This window comes from Ceratotherium simum, chromosome 12 (assembly GCF_057802395.1).
Source record: "Ceratotherium simum simum isolate JZ-2026a chromosome 12, ASM5780239v1, whole genome shotgun sequence".
NCBI lineage: Eukaryota > Metazoa > Chordata > Mammalia > Perissodactyla > Rhinocerotidae > Ceratotherium > Ceratotherium simum.
The window spans coordinates 60,887,918-60,914,982 of record NC_141911.1 but is presented as its reverse complement, the minus strand read 5'-3'; positions in this window follow the sequence as shown (position 1 = coordinate 60,914,982).

The following is a 27,065-nucleotide window of genomic DNA, read 5'->3' as shown; positions in this document are numbered from 1 at the left end:
GGCTGACATGTTGGATTGGAATCTGAGGGAGCCTTAAGAGCCCTCTCTTTCTTAAGAGCCCCCCCATTTTCCCCTTTGAGAATTTTACAGAGCAAGCTCAATTTTGCTATGAACTTAAAACTGCCCTGGAAAATAAAGTTTATTAATTAAAAAAAACAACATTTGACATACAGAATTTATTGGATTGAATTAACACTAAACTGAATTAAACAGAAGAATTTATTAGTAACAGGTCAATAGAAATAATCAAAACTGAAGCACATGGAAAAAGATAATTTAAAAATTACTGGACAGAAAAGCAATTATGAAAGAAAATATCAGATGGCCTAGTATTTGTGTAATTGATGTCCCAGGAAAGAAGAAGGAAAATGGGGTAGAGAAAAAACAATATGAAGAGAGAATTGTCAAGACGTTTTCAAAATTGATTAAAACCTCAAACCACAGAACTAAGAAGCTTAGTAAACACTAGTCAGGATAAATACAAAGAAAACCTTGCCTAGGTACATATAGCCAAACTATTCAAAACTAAACATAAAGAGAAAAGCCTTAAAAACAGGCTTAGATGAGAATAATGGATGACGGACTAAATATATGGAAGCCAGAGACAGCAGGATAGCATCTTTTAAATGCTAAAAGGAAGTCGACACACAATTTTTTACCGAATGAAAGTATCTACTATAATTAAGGTGAAATGCAAATGTTTTCAGACGAACAGCATATAAGATTATCCTTCCCTAGCAGACATGCACAAGGAAGAGACTAAAGAAGTTCTTTCAGGATGAAGACAAATAAGCCCAGATGAAAGGTTGGATCTTCAGGAAGAAAATGAAGAGCACAGGAAAGGGTAAATATGTGAATAAATATAAAAAGTATTTTTAAAATTTTCTTTAAAAGATCATTGGCTGTTTAAAGCAAATACGATAACAATGCATTCTGAATTTGAAATATGAAGAAGTAAAATATATAACGGCCAGCTCTGGCGGTCTAGTGGTTAGGATTCGGCACTCTCGCTGCTGAGGCCTGGATTTATTTCCTGTCAGGGAATTACACCACCTGTCTGTCGATCGTCATACTGTGACAGCTGCATGTTGCTGTGATGCTGAAAGCTATGCCACCTGTATATCAAATAGCAGCAGAGTCACCCATGGTGGACAGCCTTAAGCAGAGCTTCCAGACTAGACAGACTGGGAAGAAGGACCTGGCCGCCCACTTCTGAAAAAGATTGACCATGAAAACCCTATGAATAGGAGTGGAGCACTGTCTGATAGAGCGCCGGAAGGGGGGAGGATGGCGCAAAAAGACCGAGCAGGGTTCTGCTCTGTTGTACACAGAGTTGCTAGGAGTCGGAATCAACTCGACAGCACTAACAACAACAAAAAATATATGACAGTAGCATGGTGAGAAGAAAGGGGACGTATGTAAGGTTCTTACATTTTTTGTGAAGTTATATACTAATAATTCAAGGTACACTGTGGTAAATTAAGGATGAATATTGTAATCTCTAAGTATACACTAAAAAGTAATATGCAATTAAAAGGCCAATAGGGGGCTGGCCCCATGGCCTGGTGGTTAAGTTTGGCAGGCTTTGCTTCAGTGGCCCGGGTTTGGTTCCTGGGCACGGACCTACACCTCATTGGTGGCCATGCTGTGGCGGCAACCCAAATACAAAATAGAGGAAGATTGGCACTGATATTAGCTCAGGGCAAATGTTCCTCAGCAAAAGAAAAAAAAACGGCCAATAAAATGGATAAAATGAAATACTAAGAAATAGTCAAATAATACATAAGAAGCCATGAAATGTGGAGCAAAGGAAAAAGAGATGGGACAAACAGAAATCAATCAGTAAGATGAAAGACACAAATTCAACAATATCAATAATTACATAAATGTTGATAGAATAATAATTCCACTGAAAACATCAGGTTGGATTTGATAATAAGACCCAATTAAACAGTTGTAGTTAGGTCTTGTTTACAATCCAGTCTGACATTCAGCCTTTAAAAATAAAGATGCAGAGAAGTTCGAAGTTAAAGCGTTGGAAAACCGATCATATAAAATTAATTTAGCTATATTTGTATTAGATAAAGTAGACTTCAAGTCAATGAGTACTACCAGGAATAAAGAAAAAAAAATTGACGAGTTTACACAACCAGATTCAAAGACTTATTGTAAAGTTACAGTAATTAAGACAGTGTGGTATTGGTGTAAGGATAAACAAAGAGATCAATAGAACAAAATACAGTGTAGGCTTACACATATACAGTCACTTAATTTTTTACTTGGGTGCCAATATAATCTAAAGGGGAAAGAAAAGTCTTCATCATAATTGGTGCTGGAGCAACTGAATATCTATAGAAACCCAAAACTTTTATGCCTACTTCACACCATACATGAAAATTAATTTGAGACTTACTATAGGTCTTAACATCAATACTAACTAACTAGCAGAAAACATTAAGGAAAAAATTTATTACTTCTGGGAAGGCAAGGATTTTTTAGACAAGGCACAAAAAGTACTAACCAAAATTTTTTTTAAATGGTAAATTGGATTTTAGCAAAATTAAAATTTCTTTTCATCAATAACACCATTAATTAAATAAGTAAGCCACAGACTTGGAGGAAATATTTACAATATCTACATCTAACAAGTTCTCATGTATGGAGTAACTAAACCCATTTGTAATGAATAATAATTCATTTTTAAGTTAATAATAAAAAGATAAACAACCCAATTAAATGCATAATATAGGTGAACCTGCATTTCACAACAGAAAATATTTGAAAGGTCAATAAAAATACAAAAGGTGCTTAGATCATTCACCATTAAGGAAATAAAAATTAAAACCATAGTGAGATAACGCTAGGTATCTGCAAGAATGACTAAAATTACAAAGAAAAGATTTACAAAATCAAGTGTTGGTGAGGATATTTCATACATTGCTGTGGGTCTGTAAAATAGTAAAATCATATTGGATAATTTTTTGGCGGTTTCTCATAAACATACACCAGCCTTTGACTTGGGAAGTCCACTCTTAGATATATGGCCCAAAGAAATGAGTGCACATGTTCACAGAGATGTTTGTACGAGAATATTTATAGCAGTGTTGTTCATAGTAGTAAAAAAACTGGAAACAACCCAAATATTTATCAATAAGAAAATAAGTAAACAAGTTGTAATTTGTTCGGACAATGGAACTCTACTTAGTAGTGAAAAGGAGTAAACTACAAATACACTCAAACACGTGAATGATTCTTTGAAAAGATTAGTTGAGTGAAAAAGCTAGGCATGAAAGAGTACATACTGTATAACTCTATTTGAAGTTCTAGAACAGACAAAACTGATGACAGAAGTCAGACTTCTGGGAAAAGGGGTTGATTGGAAAAGGACAAGAGGGAACATTCTGGTATGGTGGAAATGTTCTAAATCTTGATTGGTATGGTTGTCACATAGGTGAATACAAAATAAAAAAACTATTGGGGGCCGGCCCCGTGGCTTAGCAGTTAAGTGCGTGCGCTCTGCTGCTGGCGGCCCCGGTTCGGATCCCCAGCGCACACTGATGCACCGCTTCTCTGGCCATGCTGAGGCTGCGTCCCACATACAGCAACTAGAAGGATGTGCAGCTATGACATAGAACTATCTACTGGGGCTTTGGGGGAAAAAAAAATAAATAAATAAAATTATTTAAAAAAAAAAGCTATTGGTAGGGATATACTTAAGATTTATGCATTTTACTCTCTTAGTTATCCCTCACAGTACTGAGAAGAACTCAAAATGCTGTGTAAGTTGAAATAAGATCATCATTGAAAAGTATCCATTAGAGGGAGGCTATTTCTTGCCTTCTTTGAGAATAATAAGTGTGGAATCATGTTAGAACACGTAGAAAGGGAGAAATGGACACACTGAATATAATGAATTCTTTTAAGGGTATTGGCTATGAAGCAAAGGAAGATAGATTTGGTGATTGTAGGAAGGAATTATGTATGTTTGTTCTTTGGGCCCAGGAGGAGAAATATGCCTTATAGATCTGAAATTCTCTCTTATTTTTTAGTTATTATTTGAAAGCTAAAAACCTGAGAATATTTAAAGCATTTATTTTTTCAGTAGAGTTTCAGATTTCCTGAAAAATTGAGCAGGTAGTACATGAGTTCCATATACCCAACCCCCAATGCCCCCACTCCACCCCGCACACAGTTTCCCTTATTATTAACATCTTGCATTAGTGTGGTACATTTGTTACAATTCATGAACCAATATTGGTGTGTTATTATTAACCGAAATCTATAGTTTACATTAATATTCAATCTTTGTGTTGTACAGTTCTATGGGTTTTGAAAAATGCATAATGTCACGTATCCACCAGAACAATTTCATGCAGAATAGTTTCACCATCGTAAAATGCCCTACACTTCACCCATTCATCTTTCCTCCATCCTCCTGACCCCTGGCAACCAATGATCTTGTTACTGTCACCATACCTTTGCCTTTTGCAAAATGTCATGTAGTTGGAATCATACAGTATGTAGACTTTTCAGACTGGCTTTTTCATCCTAAAAGTTGCCTTCTGTATATTTGCAGTCAGTCTTACCCCCAGCCTCAGGCAACCACTGATCTGTTTTCTGACTCCATAGTTTTTCCCCTTCTAAAAATTTCATGTAAATGTAATCATACAATATGCAGACTTTTGTAAATGGCCTTCTTCAGTAGCATAATACTTTTCATTTTTATATCTTTATTGCACGTATCAGTAGTTTGTTCCATTTTTTTATTGTTGAGTAGTATTCTGTTATATGGGTATACCACAAATTGTTTTTCCTTTCACCTGTAAATGCACATCTGGATTGTTTTCGGTTTTAAGCTATTATGAATAATGATATGAACATTCACATAAAAGGTTTTATGTGAACATAAGGCACAGCACGTGGTCAATTTTAAATTATTCCATGTGGACTTGAAAAGAACATATATTCTGCAATTGTTGTATGCAGTATTTGATATATAAATCAAGATTGTTAACTGTAATTAGAATTAATATACTCGCTTTTTAAAAATCTTCTTGATGTATTAATTGCTGAGAAAGGTGTGTTGAAATCTCCACTATGATTATTGCTCCTTTTAGTTTCATAATTTTTTGTTTATATATTTTGGTGCTATATTATTACTTGCACATATATTTTGTATTGTGTAGTGACCTACTTTCATTCCTAGCAAGGGTTTTAGCATTAAAGTCTAATTTGTTGACATTTATATAGCTAAAGCAGATTTATTTGGTTATTATTTGCTTGACTTATCTTTTCTATTTTTCTTACTTTTAAACTTTCTGTATACCGTGTTTTCAGTATGCTTTTTTTGAACAGCATTTGGCTGAATTTTTTTTTTCAAGTTTAAAAATCTTGTCTTTTAACTGAGTCAGGCCATTTAGATTTGTTTTAATTACTGATATATTTGAATTTATTTATTATTTTCTCCTTTTTTTCTCCCCAAAGCCCCAGTGCATAGTTGTATGTCCTAGTTGTACGTCCTTCTAGTTCTTCTATGTGGGACACCGCCTCAGCGTGGCTTGATGAGTGGCGTGTAGGTCCACACACAGGATTCGAACCAGTGAACCCCAGGCGGCGGAAGCGGAGCGCATGAACTTGACTGCTATGTCACCAGGCTGGCCCTTGAATTTATTAATATTATCTTATTTTGTGCTTTCTATGTGTACTGTTTTCTGTTTCCTTTTCTCTCTTTTTTTCTTGTATTCATTTGGATTGATTTATTATTTCCCTCTACCAATATTTTTCTCTACTTATTAGTCTGGAAGTGATATACAATTTTATTCTTTTGCTAGTTGCCCTACAAATTTTATTATCCATACTTTACTTATCATAACTTGAAGTTAATATATTTGCCCTCTTTCTGCATAGTATACAATGGAAAGCTTTAATTTTTCACCAATAAATTTTACAAGTTTTTTGTGTGTGTGTGTGAGGAAGATCAACCCTGAGCTAACATCCATGTTAATCCTCCTCTTTTTGCTGAGGAAGACCGGCCCTGAGCTAACATCCATGCCGATCTTCCTCCACTTTATGTGGGACGCTGCCACAGCATGGCCTGACAAGCAATGTATCGGTGCGCGCCTGAGATCCGAACCTGGGCCGCCAGCAGCAGAGCGAGCGCACTTAACAACTACGCCGTGGGGCTGGCCCAAAAGTTTACAGTTTTTAAAATAATTATTCACTAATAATTTTTATTTCCTATTGTCCTATATTTCTAGTCTTTCTTTTTTATACCAAAAGATATTATAGTGTTTTTCTAGTTTCACCCATATATTTATCACATTTTTGTATGTGTGTGTGAGGAAGACGAGCCCTGAGCTAACATCCATTGCCAATCCTCCTCTTTTTGCTGAGGAATATTCGCCCTGGGCTAACATCCATGCCCATCTTCCTCTACTTTATATGTGGACGCCGCCACAGCAGGGCTTGCTAAGCAGTGAGTATGTCTGCGCCTGGGATCCGAACCCCCGGACCCTGGGCTGCCAAAGCAGAGCGCTTGGACTTAACCACTACATCACCGAGCTGGCCCCACTTACCACATTTTTTAATAATGAAAATTTCTTCTTGTTTCTCAGAGTTTCCATCTGGAATCAGTTTCGTTCTTTCTGAAGTATAGCATTTCTTTTTTTGTGTGTGTGAGGAAGATTAGCCCTGAGCTAACATCCAATGCCAATTTTCCCCTTTCTGCTGAGGAAGATTGGCCCTGAGCTAACATCCGTGCCCATCTTCCTCTGCTTTATATGGGACACCACCACAGCATGGCTTGACAAACGGTGCGTCGGTTCATGCCTGGAATCCGAACCTGTGAACCCTGGGCAGCTGAAGCAGAGCGCGTGCACTTAACTGCTGCGCCACTGGGCCAAACCCAACCCATGAGTGTTTCTTTTCTTTTTTTTTTTTTATTTGTGAGGAAGACCAGCCCTGAGCTAACATCTGACGCCAATCCTCCTCTTTTTTGCTGAGGAAGACTGGCCCCAGGGCAACATTCATGCCCATCTTCCTCTGCCTTACATGGGATGCCGCCACAGCATGGCTTAACAAGCGGTGCATCCGTGTGCACCCGGGATCCGAGCCAGCGAACCCTGGGCCACCGCAGCAGAGCGCGCATGCTTAACTGCTTGCGCTACCGGGCCAGCCCCCACCCATGAGTGTTTCTTAATGACCAACTTTCTCGTTTTTATTGTCTGAAAATATATTCATCCTAATTTATAATTTTATTGCTAGAAATATATATATATATTTACAGTTATTATAATTATAGATTTACAGTTATTATAGTTGTTTCCAGTGTCTTCTGACTTCTCTAGTTTTTATTAAGAAGTCAGATGTCAGTAATTTTTTCCTTTGCTGGTAGTTTCTCATTTTCATTAGGCTCTTTTTAGCATAATCTTTTTTTTTTAAATGTCTAGGTGTTAATCTATTTATAATTACCTTGCTTGGGATAAGTTGTGCATCCTGGATCTGTGGTACGCTATACTTCTCTAGAAATGCAACATCTTGAGAAATTCTCCCTGTACATATTGCTTCAGTCCAGTTCTCTTCTGCCTCTCTTCTGAAACTCCAATCAGATATTTTTTAAAACTTGATATTTTATCCTCTTTGTCTCAACTCTTTTTCATATTATTTTCCCTTTGTCTCTCTGCTGTGTTATGCGTAATTTCTTCTAATCTTCCAGTTCAATAATTCTAGTCAGCCGTGTCTAACAAAATACAGTAGTGCCGTTCTACAGTTGTCTCCGCTCTCCCTCTCCAATTCCCCTCTCAAGAAGCAACCACTTTTGATGTTTTTTAAAGCTGTTTCTTCTAGTATTTACACATCTTCATGTTTCCAAATAAAAGACATGTGTTGTACCCTTTGAAAAATCAATTTTAAACATTACTGATTTACCTTCTGTTATTTTAGATGATGTTTTAGGGCTTCCATACACCATCTCCTCTTCCTTGCCTCTTCTACTTTTTAATATAATTAAATTACAATTTTCGTTAAATCAATATTTACTGTTTAATCATGATGTCTGTGTAACTATTATTCACAGTTTAAGATATAGTAGTTTGCTTCCTTTCTTACCTTTAGTTTTAACTGAACTCAGTAATTGTTTTTCATTTCATTATTTTTTGTATTTATTGCTCTTTTTTCCCATGATTTCTAATAGTCTCTCTAGATAATTTTTTACAGTGTTAATCACACAAGTAAATTTATAATTTTAGACATATTTTTTTGAAACATCTCTCTGGTTTGCTTCTATTTTACTTCCATCTTGGCTGCTTTCTCTCTAGGCTTTCTACACGGAGTCATCCTGAGGCTTCTGATGAGCTTTGGACTTCCCTTTGCCTTTCTCCTAAACTGGGTTCCAAGTGTACTTGATCTCTCTCTCTCCCTCTCTCTCTCTCTCTCTCTTTCTCTCTCTCGATTTCATTCTTTCTCATTTCCCATATATTCCCTTGTTTTGGAGAAAAACGTGCTCCAATATTCCTTCAGATTAGAAAGACGATACAATGGAAAAGGACATTTTGATAACTGTCCTCAACATGTATGTCTCTTCAGTCCTTCTGCTCTAATTGGGCTAGTTTTCCACTGTTCTGTGAACAGTGATCATCATGGCATCCCCCTTGAATTCAACTTCTAGAATCTTTTGCTTCTCTCTTATGCTGAATCTCTTGTTTTCTATATTCCATTTCTTTCTCTTTCTTGATTTATTTCCTTTTTTGTTGGAGGACATCCGTCATATGAATCATATGAAATTGCCATTTTTTGTAGGTCAAAATGGTTAAATATTATCATTTTTGTTTGGCTCAACCTAGTATACAAGTTAAAAGACCACATGTCTATCTTACCTAGAATCTTATGTGATTTTTCCAGTCCAACTGTTTCTTGTGATAAATGGGAAAATGAAGGCCTAGAAACTTCAAAAGACTTGCTCGGGGTTTTGTAGCTGAGGACTTAGGATTCATCTGGAAGGTATTATGGTGCAGAGACTTATCCTCAACTGCAGACTCTGAGTTGTTACTGAGGCTTAGTTGTTGAGACTGGAAGTGATTCTGAAAGTCTTCAAATGGCCACTCATGGGAGTGTTTCTCTGTAGGTAGCTAGCTGCCTTTACCACCACAGTAATGTCTTCTACTGAGGTTTCTACTGGTTCTCAAATCTGAATTGAAAATTGTCCACTCACCCATAAGTGGGTTTATTGTGATGTTATTGACGCTTAAGTTTCAGAGTCCAGCACCTGTCTGGGCTGCTTCCACGCCCCTGGCAATGTGGTTGGGTGTTGTAACTTCAAGGAGTACCTTAGTGTAGTCTCTGCCAAGAAAACTTGAATTGCCCCAAAATCTTACAGCTAATATATGCTAAAAACTTGATATTTTCCAAATTTGACAAAAGTCCTAAAAAATTACATTGGGGATAGTGAGCTGTGAAGCTGAAAGAAACTTTTCTAATCTGTCAGTAACGAAAAAAATTTTGATCGTTCTAGAGGAAAGGTGAACTCTTTTAATTCCCTCTATTGAAAATACTACAAAATCATTATCATTTAAAAATGTTATCAGAGAATATACAGCTGAAAAAATAGGAAAAAATATTATAGATTACATCATCACGTTAATTAGCAAAATATTGTTATTTTTCTGGAAAAAAAGATATGTGGGAGAGAACAGTTTTGAGAACTCAGGCATTTATAAAAGTCTTTAGATTATACTTATCTTTGATTTATGGTTTGGGTAAAGTCGGAAGTATTTCCTTCTGAATTTGATGGGATTGTCTCGATTACCGTCTTAATTCCCGTATGATTGCTGAGTACTCTCAGACTATCTGATTCTCTATTATTTGTAAAGTAACCTTTTATCACGCTTGTTCTCAGTGTTCTCTAATATCACAACGATATGCCTTGAGGAAGATTTATTTTCATCCCTTGAATGTAGGTTTTGTGAAACTTCACTCTAGAAATTTGTCCTCCAGTTTTAGGAAATTTTCTTAAATTATTTTATTAATGGTGTCTACAATTCCATTTTCTCTGTTTTGTGTATGTGATTGTTTTTAGCCCCTATTATCTAGACGTTAGCTCTCTTGGGCTGATTTCTAATTTTATCTATTTTTCCTTGCTTTCCATTTCTTTGTCATTTTGTTCTCTTTCATGGAAATTTCTCAACTTCACTTTTTAACTTTTGTATTGAGTTTTCCAATTCTGGATATCTATATTTATTTTGAAGACTTCTTTGTTAGTCTCTGAATATTCCTTTTTGTAGTGCTACTACATCCTTTTCTTATTTCATGGAAGTAATATATTTTCTTACCTCCCTGAGGATATTAATGATAGATTTTGAAGTTTTTTCCTCTATAGTGTCAGTTTCTTCAAAGTTACTTCATCTGTTTGAAACCATGTTATAGACTTGACTCAAATTTCTGGTGTCTTTGGTTTTATCCTCATGATTAAGACTGGCAGACTAAAATGTTAATTGGAAACTCTGACAATGTTAAGTGGAAATTATTGACTTGAGCTTCCCTAAAATGATCTGAATAGGATTTTTGCTGGAAAACCCCAGTGTCCCAGTACTTTTGGGTTTTTCATCAGACTGTGTGGATTTCTAGAGAGTTTTCTTACCAAATCCTCTTTGGAGTGCAAAGATCAGTGCTCTGGTAGTTGAGTGGGGAAAATGGGTTGTGTGTCTCAGCCTTCAACGTTTAATATGTATTCAGTCAATATGAGTCAGTCAATCCTCCATTTTTCCAGGAAAAAATTCTCCAGTCTTCAGCCAGGATTGAGGAGGGGCAGTCATCAGACTATGAAGAGGAGAGTATATCCAGGGAAACCCTAACTTATCACACATCTTTTACAAAATCCTCCTTATTTTAACTTCCTCTCTCCACTACAAATTCCAGAAAAACCTGTTGTTACAATTCCTGAAACTTTTGAGGATTCTTCTGTGTAAAATAACCTAAATTCTTAGATTTCACTACTGCTGATTTTGGATTAGGCATTCTCGTTCCATCTATTTTCCAGGTTCCAGAAGTTTATTATGGTTGTCGCCTCTCTTGTTTTTCTTGTGAATTTTTGTCTTTAAAATATGCAGTTATAGAAAGGTTTTGAGACAGTGAAATTGGATGTTTGTTAAATCTACTCTTTTAACTTAGAAGATTTTTTTTTTCTTGACTCCAGAGGGTGATAGATGAAGACTTGTCCCAGCACTTATGAGAATACTTACTATGACCATTTAAGTGTGTAAAATTAGAATATACCTAATGAATTTCATGTGTCTTTTAATTTATTTTAAGCATTAATTATTTTGATGAATGCAGAATGTTCTCATGACAAGTAAATTATCTTTGACAATAAAATTATTAAATTTATTGATGACTACTAATTCTTCCAGTGTGTTTGGCTATTAGCGGTTACTTAGAATTTAGTCACAATAGTGGTAGTATCCACACTACATATTCCTTTTAAGCATTTTCCAAACTTCTCTCCTAATTAATTATTCCCTTCATAAGAAAAAATGGTCTTCATCACAAGTGTAAACTCAGTAGAACCTGCACGAAGACTGTCGTTGCTGTGGGTATTCCCCATGTGTCTGATGAGAGCGCTGACTTTATTTTATATGCATTTAAAAGAGGGAAAGCCAACAGGACTGAGGGGTATCCTACTCTAATTACTTGTATTTCATAGTTGAACAATTGATAGTTGGATAATCCAGAGAATCCACTTACATAACATTTAAAAGCTAATAAAATTTCACAAGACCTTAAAAGAACCTATTTTGGTTTTCTTTTATGGAATTCTTATTAAAATAATCCATCTGATTATCATCTGTGAATTTAGGCAAAATAAAAGCTTACTGGCACTGTGTGTGACGCGGTCAGTTCTGAGCTCTCAATTTTTCCAGTTGTTGTGCCAAAACTATTTTAAAATGGTACCTGAGCCTAGTGTGGCTTAATACGTTCCTTGGACCTTACTTGGTAAAAGATAAGTTGATGTTTTCAAGGCTATCCTGTGATTTCTGTTTTTAGCTCAGTTTAATATGAATGCTTTAAATTTCATGATTCTAACAAGAATACAATGTTGAAACCTGAGGGCTTTTGGCTTTACACATGAAAGCAAAATAAATGAAGTGAGGCGACTGACTTCACATTATTCAAATAGTTTTTTTTCAATTTTTAGAAATTAGACTTGAGATTAATCAATCCATTTTTGAGAAAATTTTGAGTGATTTAATTTTTGCAAAGACAACATTTAAAAAAATTTTTTTATACTATAATGATGTACACCTGAAATTTTACAATGTTATAAACCAATGTTACTGCAATAAACAAAAAATTAAAAAAAAATAAAAAAAAATAAAATCACTACTCTTAGAAAAAAAAATTTTTTTTAAATTAGAATACATGGATGTTGTAACTGCAAGTATGATGCAACTCAATTTTGTAACTTTCTGTTTTTTCTTAATTAGACCTAACTTGTGTTGTTTGAATAAATAACTCCTAAAAGAATTCTCCTACTCACAGTGAGGTCTGAAAATGCATAACAAGTTACCTGCTTTTCTCACTATTCTAAAACAAGATTAGTTTGACTTATAAATGGTGAGTTAAATGATTTTATTTAGTAAATTTGTTGTTCCTCAAAATAGTCTGTCTCCTCTATGCCACGTGATTTTAGTAACTTCAAGGAATTGTAGATATGAGTGAGATGAAATTAACGTTAATCATGAAAATAATGTTTATTTGAAAACAACTAATATGGGTGATAGCCTAGGCCTCTTCTTTCGTTGGCAAATGGGAGTCAGAGGTGCAGGAGAGGAAGAGTAATAAATAACACTGTGAACACTTAACTATGTGCCAGACACCATTTCTGAGCGTTATGTGCATTAACTCATCTTCACAACAGCCCTGTTAATGTAGATGAACTTGTCATCATCCTCATTTCATAGATGGAGAAACAGAGGCAAGTCGTGTTGTTGACAAATGGTAAAGCTACATTTAGTATCCAGACATTCTGTCTCTGAAGTCCACAAGCTTAATCACCACTCTAAATTGCTGCTACTAAAAGAGAATTCTCCAGAAAAATATGAGATGCTCCCAAACAAAAGAAGAAAAAGAAGGGGAAAAAACAGGACAAAGTCAAGCCAGATGACTCAAGCTTGTTGTGGCTCTAGTTTACCAAGTAAGTCACTAATCAATATTATTGTGAGATTGGAGCCTTATTTGGTTTATGAAGAGAAAAGAATAACTAAAATAAAGATGACTAAATTGATCACATTAAAATAAAAAAGAAACACAGTATACCGTTTACGCTTAGTAGTTTATCCTTTCAATTATTTTATTCTGGTGACACTGTGATGGTGGAGGGAGGAAGGAAGTGGAAGGAATTTGAGAGTCACGTTAATTTTGAAATGCTTATTGGACATCCAGGTAGAGACGTGAAGTAAGCTGTTGGATAAATGTAACTCAAACTCAGAGGAAAAGCCCAGGCTAGAGATATAAATTTGGGGATCATCATGACGTGATAGTGTTTAAAGTCATGAAATTGGTTGGTATTACATAGGAAAAGAATAGAGAAAGAAAAGGAAATCTCCTATTACAGAGAGAAGGGAAGACAATACAGGAGACTGAGAAAGAGCAGCCAATGAAGTAAGAGGACACGCACTGGTGTGTGTTGCTAGGACAGCAGGGAAGGGAAAGTGAGCGTGGTCAAACCTACTTAAGGCTACTGAGGGTCAGACTGCATGAAAGTCAAGTCCACTGGGTTTGGCAATGTGGAAGTCATTGGTGAACTTAGCAAAAGTAGTTTCGGTGGAATGTGGAGAAGGAAGCTAGATTGAAGTGGATGGAAAAATTAAAGGGAAGTGAGCATGAGCAGGCTAATTTGGAGAGAGCCTGAGTAGCCTAATTTTACCATACTTCCTATAATTATTCTCAGCAGACAGAGTCCAGCTTTAATCACTGCCCTCCTCAAGTCCGCAGAACCATCACCTACACGATGCTATCGTCTCTTCTCTATATTTGTTTCTCTCTTATTTATCCCCTCCACCTCGTCTTTCCCTTCAAAATCCCTCCACTGTATCTTAGGGAATTCATTTTCTATGATCAAAAGCCTCTCCTATATCCTCAACCATATCTTCAAATGTTATCTCTACTTCCTTACTTTACCTTGGCCCCTTGATGGGGCCGACGTCTCCTCTCAATGCCCTAGAGGCCAGGAGTGGGATCATTATCCTTGCTCACTATTGCCATTTCCAGGCAATAACCCTGTTCTTTTGAGAGTTTCCCCCTCCAAAATGGGTGGAGTTTAGGTTCTCTTTAATGTAGCAAACCTCTCAGAGAGTCCTTTTTAGAGTCTTTTCTGTTGCAGATGATGTTCAAGGCTCTTACTTATATTTATTTTTTCTCCAGAAATATTATTTGGGCCAGAATATAACTCAAACATTGTTTCAGTTATATCAGAGAGTAAGGATTTTGATTATGAAATTTTCAGCTTTTTTTAACTCCCTCTGGATATTATCTTTGTAAAATAAGAAGCTAACATATTTTTCTAAATATAAAACACCCAAAATAGTCATGTATAGAAGAATAATGTGAAATAACGTGACTATTGAGAAAATTTGGGGGCTAAGACAGTGCACAAGAAATTAGATAGAAACTCTGTTGTAACTTTTTGATTGTAGAAATATTCTATATGCTTATTTTCTTTTTAATTTCTAGACTACAAAATGTTTTGGCAAAACAAGACTTTTCTCTGAATTTATAATCCAATTTGTCTTCATGAAACTTTCATCTCATTCTGAATGAACCTTTAACTCTAGAAAACATTTGAACCCTTGGAAGATTATCTCTTTGGTGCAAGAATTTTCCATTTTAAATAACTCATTATTCAGTTTTGATTAACTGAATTTGTATGAAAAGATCAAGTGCCCAAGAATTGTAGAATCTGTAATTTTAGATATCTTTTAATAATCAAACACTTTTCTTTCATATACCCATAATGAAACCCACGGTTCATTAAATTGCCATAATTTCTAAATCTCTTAAATGTCATTCACCCATCATCTCAGATCTGTGAAGTAGTTTCTTAGTAAGGATAAATGACATTGGGTCATGACGAGTTTTATTGTTTAGCATAACAACTTGGAAATGAATCTACCTTCAGGATTATTTTCTACCTATGAATAGGCCCCAGTGGAGACAATAAACCTCTGGATACCAGAGAGATTAATTGGTGAGATGTCTCCGGAGGCCTTCACTGTCAGTTCTCAGCCCTGTGCTGTGAAAAAACCTCCTAAGCTTAAACCTTTCTCTGCTTGTAAATGTAATGCGTTTTTTCTTTTAGAAAGAGGTCACGTACTCCAGGAGTCTAATTTAATGTATTTGGTTGTCTATTTGACTTTTCCTTCTGGATACAAGCAAGTTCAAGGGAGAGACTCAATTCTTTGGCTGGGTCTCCTTAAGCTGATGATGCTCCCTTTAAAACAACAACGATAACAACAAGTGTGATCTTGGGTAATCTATGGGTTAGGTAGCCTGTAAGTTACTTGATTGAAGGTAGATATTTTCCAAGTGTTATAACAACAGACAATTTTTTAAAAAATTTGCCATTGCCTATCCCCAGAAAGTAGCATTGACTCTATTGAAACCGCTTGTTGGTATTAAATACACACACTTTAGATCTTTATTTTTTTCATATTAATATTGTATATTTCCCACCTCCTTTTTCCTTCCATTTAAAGCAGAATCACATGGCTTTTCTTACACTGAACATGAATTATTTTTCTTTTTTGACTTAGCCACCAAGCAGCGCAGATATGGGGACAAAGTGACCTCCGACTAAATTTTCTTCTTTGAGCAAGAAGAGAATTGGCAGTTAAGTATTATGCGTTTGGGGCCGGCCCCGTGGCTTGGTGGTTAAGTGAGCGCGCTCCACTGCTGGCGACCCGGGTTCGGATCCCGGGCGCGCACGGACGCGCTGCTTGTCCGGCCATGCTGAGGCCGCGTCCCACATACAGCAACTAGAAGGATGTGCAACTATGACACACAACTATCTACTGGGGCTTTGGGGGGAAAAATAAATAAATAAAAATCTTTAAAAAAAAAAAAAAAAAAAAAAAAAAAAGTATTATGCGTTTGTTTATGAGTTTAGGCAAGTTGTTAAACTTATCAGGGCTTCATGTACCTCATCTATGAAATGGGAAATTTGGGCTAAATTACAAATCCTTGAAGTGCTACAGTTCAGTTATTATTTGATTGCTGTGAATCAGTCTAAGATTAAAAATTGAATGCTGAACAGTAGATCTTTAATAATCAAGAAAGAATTATTAAGCACTAAATTTATGCATGACATGTACTGTTTTTCCATAAAATTTAAGAATTAAGTGTCTGCCTTGAACTAGCTAATGTTTAAGTCAAACAGACAACCAGGTATGTTAAGAAGACATCCTATATATCTTGAGTTATTTCTTCATCCAATCTGTTCTCTTAGCTAGGCCTTGTGCAGGGAACAGAGGATTCAAAGAAGAATAAAACGTGGCCTCTGTCCTCAAGTGTATAGTCTAGTTAATACGTTTAAAAATCACAGCCAAAGCACGACCATAGAAAACTAAATTGTAAGTTTATAAACTGAGTTTCCGCTTACTAGTCAGAACTGACATCATCTTCCTTTATTAAGTTAGTTAGTGGCTTTCAAGGTAAGTGCTAAAACTCTTGAATTTTCATACTATGGCATTTGGTAATGCTGTGTTTTTCCTAGATTGTAAGCTTGATGAAGGCGAGGACATGTCTGTCTTATTTAAAGTTGTAATGCTAGCACTTAGCGCAGTGGCTGGCGTGGAGAAGATGCTAGATGTGTTTGGTGAAGTGAATTTAAGGGCATGAGCATGAGTCAACATTTATTATGATATCATTTTTACTTGTTTACTTTGAAGTACAACACACGGACAGAGAAGTGCACAAAATACTAACATGCAGCTCAAGGAGTTATGCAAAGTGAACACCTGTATAACCACCACCAAGGTCAATAAAAAGATCATTGTCCACTCTCAACTCCTGCTTCCTCTCTCCTTCCAAGAAGCCCACTACTCTGACTTCTCGCATTATCCACTATGGCCCCAAGAGGCTGCCAAAAGCACTGCTCAGCCTTTCATCACCTCTAATGGATCAGGAGACACTGCAGGGGAAATGCCAGGCCCGCCTCTCTGTGGCCCTTTCTCCTCCTGAATCTCGGTCCTTGTTATAGTTTGGAACAGGAAGATCCAAATTGGCAGATCATAATATTTTAAATCAAGGCACAGAGGTCATATTGAAAGTAATGATACTTTTTACAACAGAGTGATAAATATGTTGATTTACGGGTTTTCAAGTTATTCTTTCTTCCTGTTTGTAGGAAGGGTACCTGTATGTACCCAGGTGCACATAAAGTAGATGAGGGAGGGCCGGCCCGGTGGCTTAGCGGTTGAGCGCTCTCGCTCTGCTGCTGGCGGCCCGGGTTTGGATCCCGGGCGCACACCGACATACCGCTTCTCCGGCCATGCTGAGGCCGCGTCCCACATACAGCAACTAGAAGAATGTGCAACTATCACATACAACTATCTACTGGGGCTTTGGGGGAAAAAATAAATAAATAAATAAATAAAATAAAAAAAAAATAAAGTAGATGAGGGAGAACAGATTTGCAGGTGATAGTAGTGCTTTTGAGGTGTATTTCATATAGAATTAATTTTTCTTCAGGCCAAGAAGACAACATAGCAGGGATGTGTTTAATTTTGAATTTAGCTAAGGTTTTAATTTTAATATGATCTTCTCCTTTTGTGTTTATTCTAGGTATTCTAAGAAAAAAGTTTATAATCTAATCATACGTTTAGTTAGCTCAATGTATGGTATATTATTCTCTTCTAACAAATTAATCTATCATAAAGTTATTTAAGTATCAGTTCCTACATAGAATATTGAAAATATGATTGAATTTGGGAAGCCTGGATTCACATATATATTTTCAGGACTACAAACCTAGGAAACATACTCATATTTTATAATTGGATAGTAGTTTTGATTATTAGGTCCCTTACATTTCTAGGAATTGAACTGATACATATGGGAAGGGAACCTGGAATATACAGAGTCACACTGAAAAATAGCTAGGTTCCTCTCAGGATCACACAGTTCTGGATGAGATTATGTTACCTGTCATATAGAACTGTATCAATGACACCTACTATTTTTTTCATTTAATTTAAAGAGATTAACTTTTTTCCAAGAATAAGCAGACTGCCCTAAGTAGAAATATAAAAATACTGTTTCTGTCTAGTCTTTTATCTATCTTCAAGTAATTTGAGGTACTTATCATTTGGTAATTAAATTAATAGTGGTAAAATATCTCACATATTTCAAAGTGATCAGTAATCCAAACTAACCGTTCATGAAATAAGAATTACATGAGCTAGGGAGTTTGAGAAAGCTGAGTAACCAATGTCTTGACACCTGGAAATAGGACTGTTGGGGTGTGTGTGTGTCTATACTTTTATTTTCATTCTTTTTTTAAATTAATAAACTTTATTTTTTAGAGCAGTTTTAGATTCACAGCAAAATTAAGAGGAAGATATAGAAATTTCCCATGTATCCCCTGCCCCGATGCATGCATAGCCTCCCCTATTATCAACGTTTTCCACCAGAGTATACTTGTTACAACTGATGAGCTTATATTGACATCATTATCACCCAGAGTCCGTAGTTTACATTGGAGTTCACTCTTGATGTTGTACAATCTATGGATTTGGACAAATGTATAATGCATGTATCCACCATTATAGTATCATACAGAGTGTTTTCACTACCCTAAAAATTCTGTGTTCTGCCTCCGCCTAACCCCTGGCAGCCACTGATCTTTTTACTGTCACCATAGTTTTGCCTTTTTTAGAATGTCGTATAGTTGGAATCATACAGTATATAGGTAACCCTTTCAGACTGGCTTCTTTCACTTAGTAATATGTATTTAAGCTTCCTCCATGTCTTTTCATGGATGGATAGCTCATTTCTTTTTAGCACTGAGTAAAATATTCCATTGTCTGGATGTACCACAGTGTATTCATTCATCTACTGAAGGACATCTTGGTTGCTTCCAAGTTTTTGCAGTTACCAATAAAGCTGCTATAAACTTCCATGTTCAGCTTTTTGTGTGGACATAGATTTCAACTCATTTGGGTAAATACTAAGTAGCGAGATTGCTGGATTGTATGGTAAGAGTATATTTCGTTTTGTAAGACACTGCCAGACTGTCTTCCAAAATGGCTGGACCATTTTGCATTCCCACCAGCAATGTATGAGAGTTCCTGCTGCTCCACATCCTCTCCAGCATTTGGTGGTGTCAGTGTTTTGGATTTTGGCCATTCTAGTAGATGTGTAGTGGTATCTTGTTTTAATTCACAATTGTCTAATGACGTATGACGTTGAGCACCTTTTTGTATGCTTACTTGCCATCTGTGTATCTTCTTTGGTGAGGTGTCTGTTAAGACTTTTTGCCTATTTTTTAATCCGATTATTCATTTTCTTATTATTGAGTTTTAAGAATTTTAAGAATTCTTTGTGAATTTTGGATAACAGTCCTTTATCAGATGTGTCCTTTGCAAATATTTTCTCCCAGTCTGTGGCTTGTCTTCTCATTCGCTTGACATTGTCTTTTGCAGAGAAGAAGATTTTAATTGTAATGAAGTCCAGCTTATCAATTATTTTTTCATGGATTGTGCCTTTAGTGTTATACTTAAAGTGTCATCCCCATACCTGTCACCTAGGTTTTCTCCTATGTTCTAGGAGTTTGAAAGTTTTGCATTTTACATTTAGGTCTATGAATCATTTGAGTTAGTTTTTGTGGAGGGTGTGAGGTGTATGTCTAGATTCATATTTTTTGCATGTGGATGTCCAGTTTTTGCAGCATCATTTGCTGAAAAGACTGTCTTTTCTCCACTGTGTTGCCTTTGGTCCTTTGTCAAAGATCAGTTGACTATATTTATGTAGGTCTGTTTCTGGGCTCTCTGTTCTGTTCCATTGATCTATTTGTTTATTCTTTTGCCAATATCATACTGTCTTGATAATAATGGCTTTATAGTAAGTCTTGAAGTTGGGTAGTGTCAGTCCTCCAACTTTGCTTTCTTTACCTAAACGCCTCTTCCTGTTGCTCTAACACTTCTACATCTTTCATATTTCAGCGGCTTCATGCATGTCTATTATTTTATCCTTTCTGCCCTTATGAAGCCTGTTCTGACCACCTCATCAGTCACTTCACTTTTTTTATTTAATAATCTATATTGAAATCTGTAGTTAATCAATTTTTTTTTAAATTTGCATGTGGCAAGCTTCTTCTTTGAACACCTCTCACTCCCATTAGAAGGAAGTGTCATTAAAAGTAAGGACAATCAACACGTCTCCAAAATAATAGCCTGAAGTTCCCATATGTCCCATTGGCTTGCACTAGTCACACTTTCCCATCCATTTCACCGCACCTGATCTCTTGTCTGCATGTCTCTAAGTAGACTGTTCTCCTTTCTGCCAACCCTTGAATTGGCTAATTCCTACTCTGAAAGACTAAGCTCAGACATAATTTCTCCTCTACCTCCAAGCAGGCTGTGGTCTCACTGCACTGTGCTCCGACCCTATTCATTTCCCTCACATTTCATTTACCACACTGAGCTTAACTGCAGCAATAGATTTGCAGTTTTCTGAGGACAAGGACAGCTTCTTATTAACTTTTATGTGCACTAACAGCCATCCCAGGGGCTAGGACATAGCAAGCGCTCAGTAATGTGTGTATGTTGAATGCTTGGTTAAAAATAGAGCTACTGAAAACTGCCGCCATCTGGGTCTCTGAATGTCTAATTGTCCCTCAGATTACTTTCTAGTACTAGAAAAGATAGACAAGTAACCTGAGCTTTGAGTGACAAACCTGGAGCCTTAGCATAACCTGTCTAATTTCTTCCAAGGAAGCTCAAGTCGGGTGCGACATTTTTTTGTTTCTTTTTCCTTTGTGTTTATGTTTCATCAATTCACTTTGAATCCCTGAATAGCTTGGAGAAAGTAATTTGAATTGGGTCAAATAATTTTCCATCTATTTTTATACTTTGTATTACATTTTAACCAAATAGATTTTTTTCTATTTTCATGGAATTGAAATAATTATACAATTACAAAGCAGAGAACAAAGTAAAGCAATATTTATTTTGACCACCTCCTGTGCCGCAGGCTCTGAGCTAGCCACTCTGGTTTCATTATCTCATTCAATTCTCCTGATGGCCCTGAGAGAGAAGTACAGTTATCACCATTTTAAGATCTAAAACAAAAGCAAAACAAAAACCTGAAGCACGATTATTGGTCTATTAGTGTGGGTGCTGTCTCCCTTCTTAAAGAAATATGACCAAAGGCAGTGATAGGTTTTGCAAATATAGAATTCTTGTAGAACAATGCAGTGATTCTTTGCCATTGCCTGGTTGTAATTACCATGAAATGAGATTTCTCACAAGGTCATTTTATTTTGAGTTTTAGTCATTTTTGAAAATGAAATTTACTAAAATTTAAACAATGCAAAAACTAAGAGATTGAAAGAAGAATGGACATGGATGGAGACGGAGAAAAAGAGAGAGAACAATTTGCTTTAGGGAGAATAACTAGTTGGTCATATAGCACAGTGTCTGATATTCATATAGTCTTAGATTTGAAATTTTGGAGTGTCAGTAGTATATACACACACATATGTGCACACATACATCAATGAAATATTTTGAGGGGATTAGTGGTCTATCTATCTATCTATCTATCTATCTATCTATCTATCTATCTATCTATCATCTGTCTGTCTATTCATCTATCTATCTGTCTGTCCACCTATTTACCTATCACTGAAAAATCTTTAACAGTATGATAATTGAAATTAATAAACAGTTACTCTGGGTCATGTGATTGAAATTCTCAAATAGGGGATGAAATCACTAAGTCACTGTAACCTTGAATAAGTGTCTTACATCACCTGCCATTAGCCTCCTTATTTGTAAATTAAGTGGTTTCAATATATTCCCCCTGAGGATTTAGCAACTTAAATATCTTGTGACTTTTAAAATTTTCAGTTTTGTCTACATTTTGATACAGTTGTTAACTAACAGGGATATGACGAGTTAGTAGAAAAAAATCAAGAGAAGAATATAGCAATGACCATAATGTAAAAACTGGAAAATCAGTCCTTTAATAGACAATGAACTGTGTATGAAGTCATTTCCATTTCTTTGATATTTACATCTATTTTTACAGTCTCTTTGCTTTTATATTTCTGAGCAGATTTCAATCATATGAAACTTTAGGGATTTTTCCACAGAAGTATTGTAAATTCTTTTAATTCTGTGAAAAACTTCATTCAAAACTGGAATTATTAAAATTAATTTTAAACTTCTGAAAATATATTTCTAAGCAGATGGGAGAATACTTAGGCTATTAAAGCTAATCCATAAATCTAGGGTAATGAGACTTTAATGTTCTCCTCAACTTTTCCATTAATTTAAAGTGTCCAGGGCTTTCAGATAAATTATTTTGGTGTAATCACTATGGAACAAATATGACTCTGTTGCTATGGAAAACTTATTCCTTAAATGTGTGTTTTTCCTTCTATATTGAGCTCTCCAATTCCTTTTCCAAACTCCTATAATATTACATACCAAAGTATGTATCCCAATTTTTATTTTATTATGATTATTGATATATAAAAATACATATCACAGATTATGGTAATATTAAAAATGAAAAAGATTTAAAAGTTTAGCTTTCTTTAAGATATCTTAATATTGTAGCTACCAAGAATCAGAGCCCATCATTAATTCTATGAACTACTGAATCATTTATATGTCATGATCCAGATATGATAATGGCCTGATTTCTATACTTGATTTAAAAATTGGAAATTTGAACGTTAAATGCAAAAGTTAAGGCTTCCAGAAGTGATGTGTGTCTCTGAATATTTAGTACCCACATGATGCTCCAAGAAGGTAAGTTTGAGAAAGACTTTCTTAGAGATTCAGCATGTACATTACATATGCCTTTTTTTTTTTTTTTGTGAGGAAGATCAGCCCTGAGCTAACATCCATGCCAATCCTCCTCTTTTTGCTGAGGAAGACTGGCCCTGGGCTAACATCTGTGCCTATCTTCCTCCACTTTATATGGGATGCTGCCACAGCATGGCCTGACAAGCAGTGCATGGGTGAGAGACCGGGATCCGAACCTGGGTCGCCAGCAGCGGAGCGCGCACACTTAACCACTACGCCACCGGGCCGGTCCCTTACATATGTCTTAAAGTTATGAAAGCTGTTTAATATAGTTTAATATAATACTTACTAACTTGATCTTGAAACAATTATTTTAATAATTAAAATTAGTCTATTTTAGAAATTCTTCTACCAAACTCACTCTGAGAAATATTACAATATGCCAATCATCCAAACTTTAATCATGATATAATTTCCCCAACCTGCTCCTGTAAGGATTTGTAAATATTTTGATCAAACAGTGAACATACTTTTAAAAGGTGAACAAGTAGAGTCATACCTCAGTTTCTTATCTTCCAATCACATAGTATGATTGGTTTCCAAAAATAAAGCCAAAAGATTGAAAATGATTTTTTGGAGAATAAGTTGACAATTGATGGGTTACGTAACTTGAGAATCTTCCCAATAAAAAATACAGTAAAATAAAATAAATATATTTTAAAAGCACAGCTGAAATGTCAGCAAACTGAGGAGAATCCTCATGAGCCACAAATGAAGGGGCATGTGGAGCAGGGTTTGCTGGGTTGAGGTTGTGGACAGGTGGAACCCTAGAAGAAAACCTGTGAGCTGATTTTGTTGGAGCCCTAGAAAAGGGGGAAGTAGGAGGTAGTTGGGGTTTTAATGGTGATGTAGGTACAAGGTCTGTTGATGATAGGGATATGGAATCAAACTCTCCATATATCTGGGACCCTTGGAGGTCTCTCTATCTCAGTGAAATGGTGGCTGAGAAAAATCTGCTCACTTGGACGGTGAGATGATAGAAAGCTTGTTGGGATAGGCATAGGCTCAGTATGGAAATAGTGTTATCCCCTGAGGATTTGTTAACACGGACCAGCCCTCACACAAGTTTGGGTTTTGAGTATGGACTACCTGTGAGGTTCAGGAAACCCCAAGCCAAGAAATTAACATAACAAGTGGTCTCCACTTCACACCTACTAGGATGCTATAATCAATAAAATGGAAAGTGACAAGTGTTGGCAAGGATATGAAGAAATTGGGACCCTTGTGCATTGTGGTGGGAATGTAAAAGTGTGCAGCTGCTGTGAAAAACAGTTTGGTGGTTCCTCTAAGCCTAGACTTACCATATGACCCAGCAATTCCACTCCTATGTTTATATCCAAAAGAATTGAAGGCAGAGACTTGAACAGATATTTATATACCAATGTTTATAGCAGCATTATTCAAAACAGCTGAAAGGTAGAAACAAAGTGTCCCTCAACAGATGAATGGATAAACAAAATGTGATGTATGCATACAATGAAATATTTTTCAGCCATAAAAAGGAATGAAAGTTTGATATGTGCTATAACATGGATGGACCTTGAAAACATTATGTTCAGTGAAATAAGCCAGACAGAGAAGGACAAGTATTGTATGATTCCATTTATATGAGGTACCTAGAATAGGCATATCCATAGAGACAGCAAGTTGAATAGAGGTTACTAGGGGTTGGGGGGAAGGGGTAATGGGGAGTTAGTATTTGTTGGGTACAGAGTTTATGTTGAGTATGATGAAAAAGTTTTGAGCAGAGATAGTGGTGATAGTTACACAATACTGTGAATGTATTTAATGCCACTGAACTGTATATTTACAAATGGTTAAAATAACTATTTTGTTAGGTATATTTTACCAGAATTTTTAAAAAGAGTCATCTCAGACTGGTGGTTACCCTGAAGCACTTGAAGGGAGCATACACAACTGTTTTTCAAGGGTTATAACATTTTACCCTCCCACTAGCAGTGTGTGAGAGTTGTGGTTGTTCCACATTCCCACCGACTCTTGGTATTGTCGTTGTTTTTAATTTAATCTATCATAGTATGTGTGTAGTGGTATTGCATTTTGGGTTTAATTTTAAATTCCCTGATGATTAATGATGCTAAACACTTTCCATGCTCATTGGCCATTTGTATATTTTCCTTTGTGAAGTATCTATTCTATCTTTTGCCAATGTTTTCAAATTAGGTTATTTTATTATTAGTGATTTGTAGGATTTATTTATATATTTTGGAAACAAGTCCTTTGTCTGATATATATTTTGCAGATATTTTCTCCTCATCTGTGGCTTGTTTATTAATTTTCTTAATGGTGCCTCTGATGATCAGAAGTTTTTAATTTGAATGAAATTCAGTTTATTATTTTTTTTTGGTTAGTTCTTTCTATCCTTAGAAGTGTTTGCCTAACTCAAGTTGGCAAAGAAATCCTCTTGTATTTTTCCTAGATGTATTAATGTTTTAGCTTTTGCTTTTAGGTTTAAGATCTAAAGTTTAATTAACTTTTGTGTGAAATAGAAGTTTAATTTTTTTCATAGAGATACCTACTTGTTCCAGTACCGTTTGTTGAGAAGAAAAATTTTATTTCCCTCATTGAATAGTTTCAATGTCTTTGTCACAATGCAATTGATTATATAAGTGTGGGTTTATTGCTGGAATTTCTATGCTTTTTTTTTTTTTTGAAGAAGATTGGCCCTGAGCTAAGATCTGTTGCCAATCTTCCTCTTTTTCTCCTTTCTCCCCAAAGCCCTGGTATATGATTGTATATCCTAGTTGTCGGTCCTTCTAGTTCTTCTATGTGGGACACCACCTCAGCATGGCTGGACGAGCAGTGAGCAGGTCCACGCCCAGGATCTGAACCTACAAACCCTGGGCCGCCGAAGCGGAACATGCGAACTTAACTGCTCTACCACCAGGCCGGCCCCTCTATGCTTTTCTTTTGATCAACTTATGCCAATACTACAGTAGCTTGATTACTGCAAACATATAGTATGTCTTGAAATCAAGTAGTGTAAATTCTCCAATCTTGTTCTTCTTTTCCAAGATTGGTTTTTCTAGATATTATGTATTTTTGTATACATTTTGGAATGAACTTGCCAGTTTCTAGAAACAAAACAAACTTTGAAAAAGCCTGCTGGGATTGTGATTGGGGTTGCATTGAATCTGCAGATCAATTTGGGAGACAATAACATTTTAACAATACTGAGTTTTCCAATTTATGGATGTGGTATATACACCTCTCTATTAGTTCAGGTGTTCTTTAATGTTTTCTCACTAATGATTTGTGGTTTTTAGTGAGAAGGTCTTGCACATATTTTATTAAATGTACCCCTAAGTATCTTATGTTTTTATGTTATTGTATATGATAGTTTTAAATTTCATTTTCTAATTATTTACTGCTAAGCTCTAGAAAAAGAACTAATTTTTGTATTTGACCTGTATTGGGATCTCGTGACCTTGCTGAATCCACTTAATAGTTCTAGTCGTTGTTTTGTAGATTCCTTGGTATTTTCTACATAAACATTTACATCATATGTAAATAGGGAGAGTTTTGGTTTTTTCTTTCGAATCTTTATGTTTTCTCTTTATTTGCATTGTTACATTGGCTAGGACCTCAAGAAAAATGTTGAATAGAGGTGGTGAGAATGGATATCCTTGCTTGTTCTCAATCTTAAGAAGAAAGCATTCAGTCTTTTACCATCAAGTATAATTTTAGCTGTAGGTTTTGTACAAATACCTCTTTTAGAGTCTATTCTTGATGTATTACATTTTTTTATCATGAACGGGTGTTGAATTTTTTTCAAATGCTTTTTCTGCACCTATTGAGATGATCATATAATTTTCCCTTTTTATTATGTTTATGTGGTTAACTGTACAGTCACATGTCGCTTAATGATGGGGATGCCTTCTGAGAAATGCATTGTTAGGCGATTTCGTCATTGTGTGAACATCATAGAGTGTACTTACACAAACCTATAGCCTACTACACACC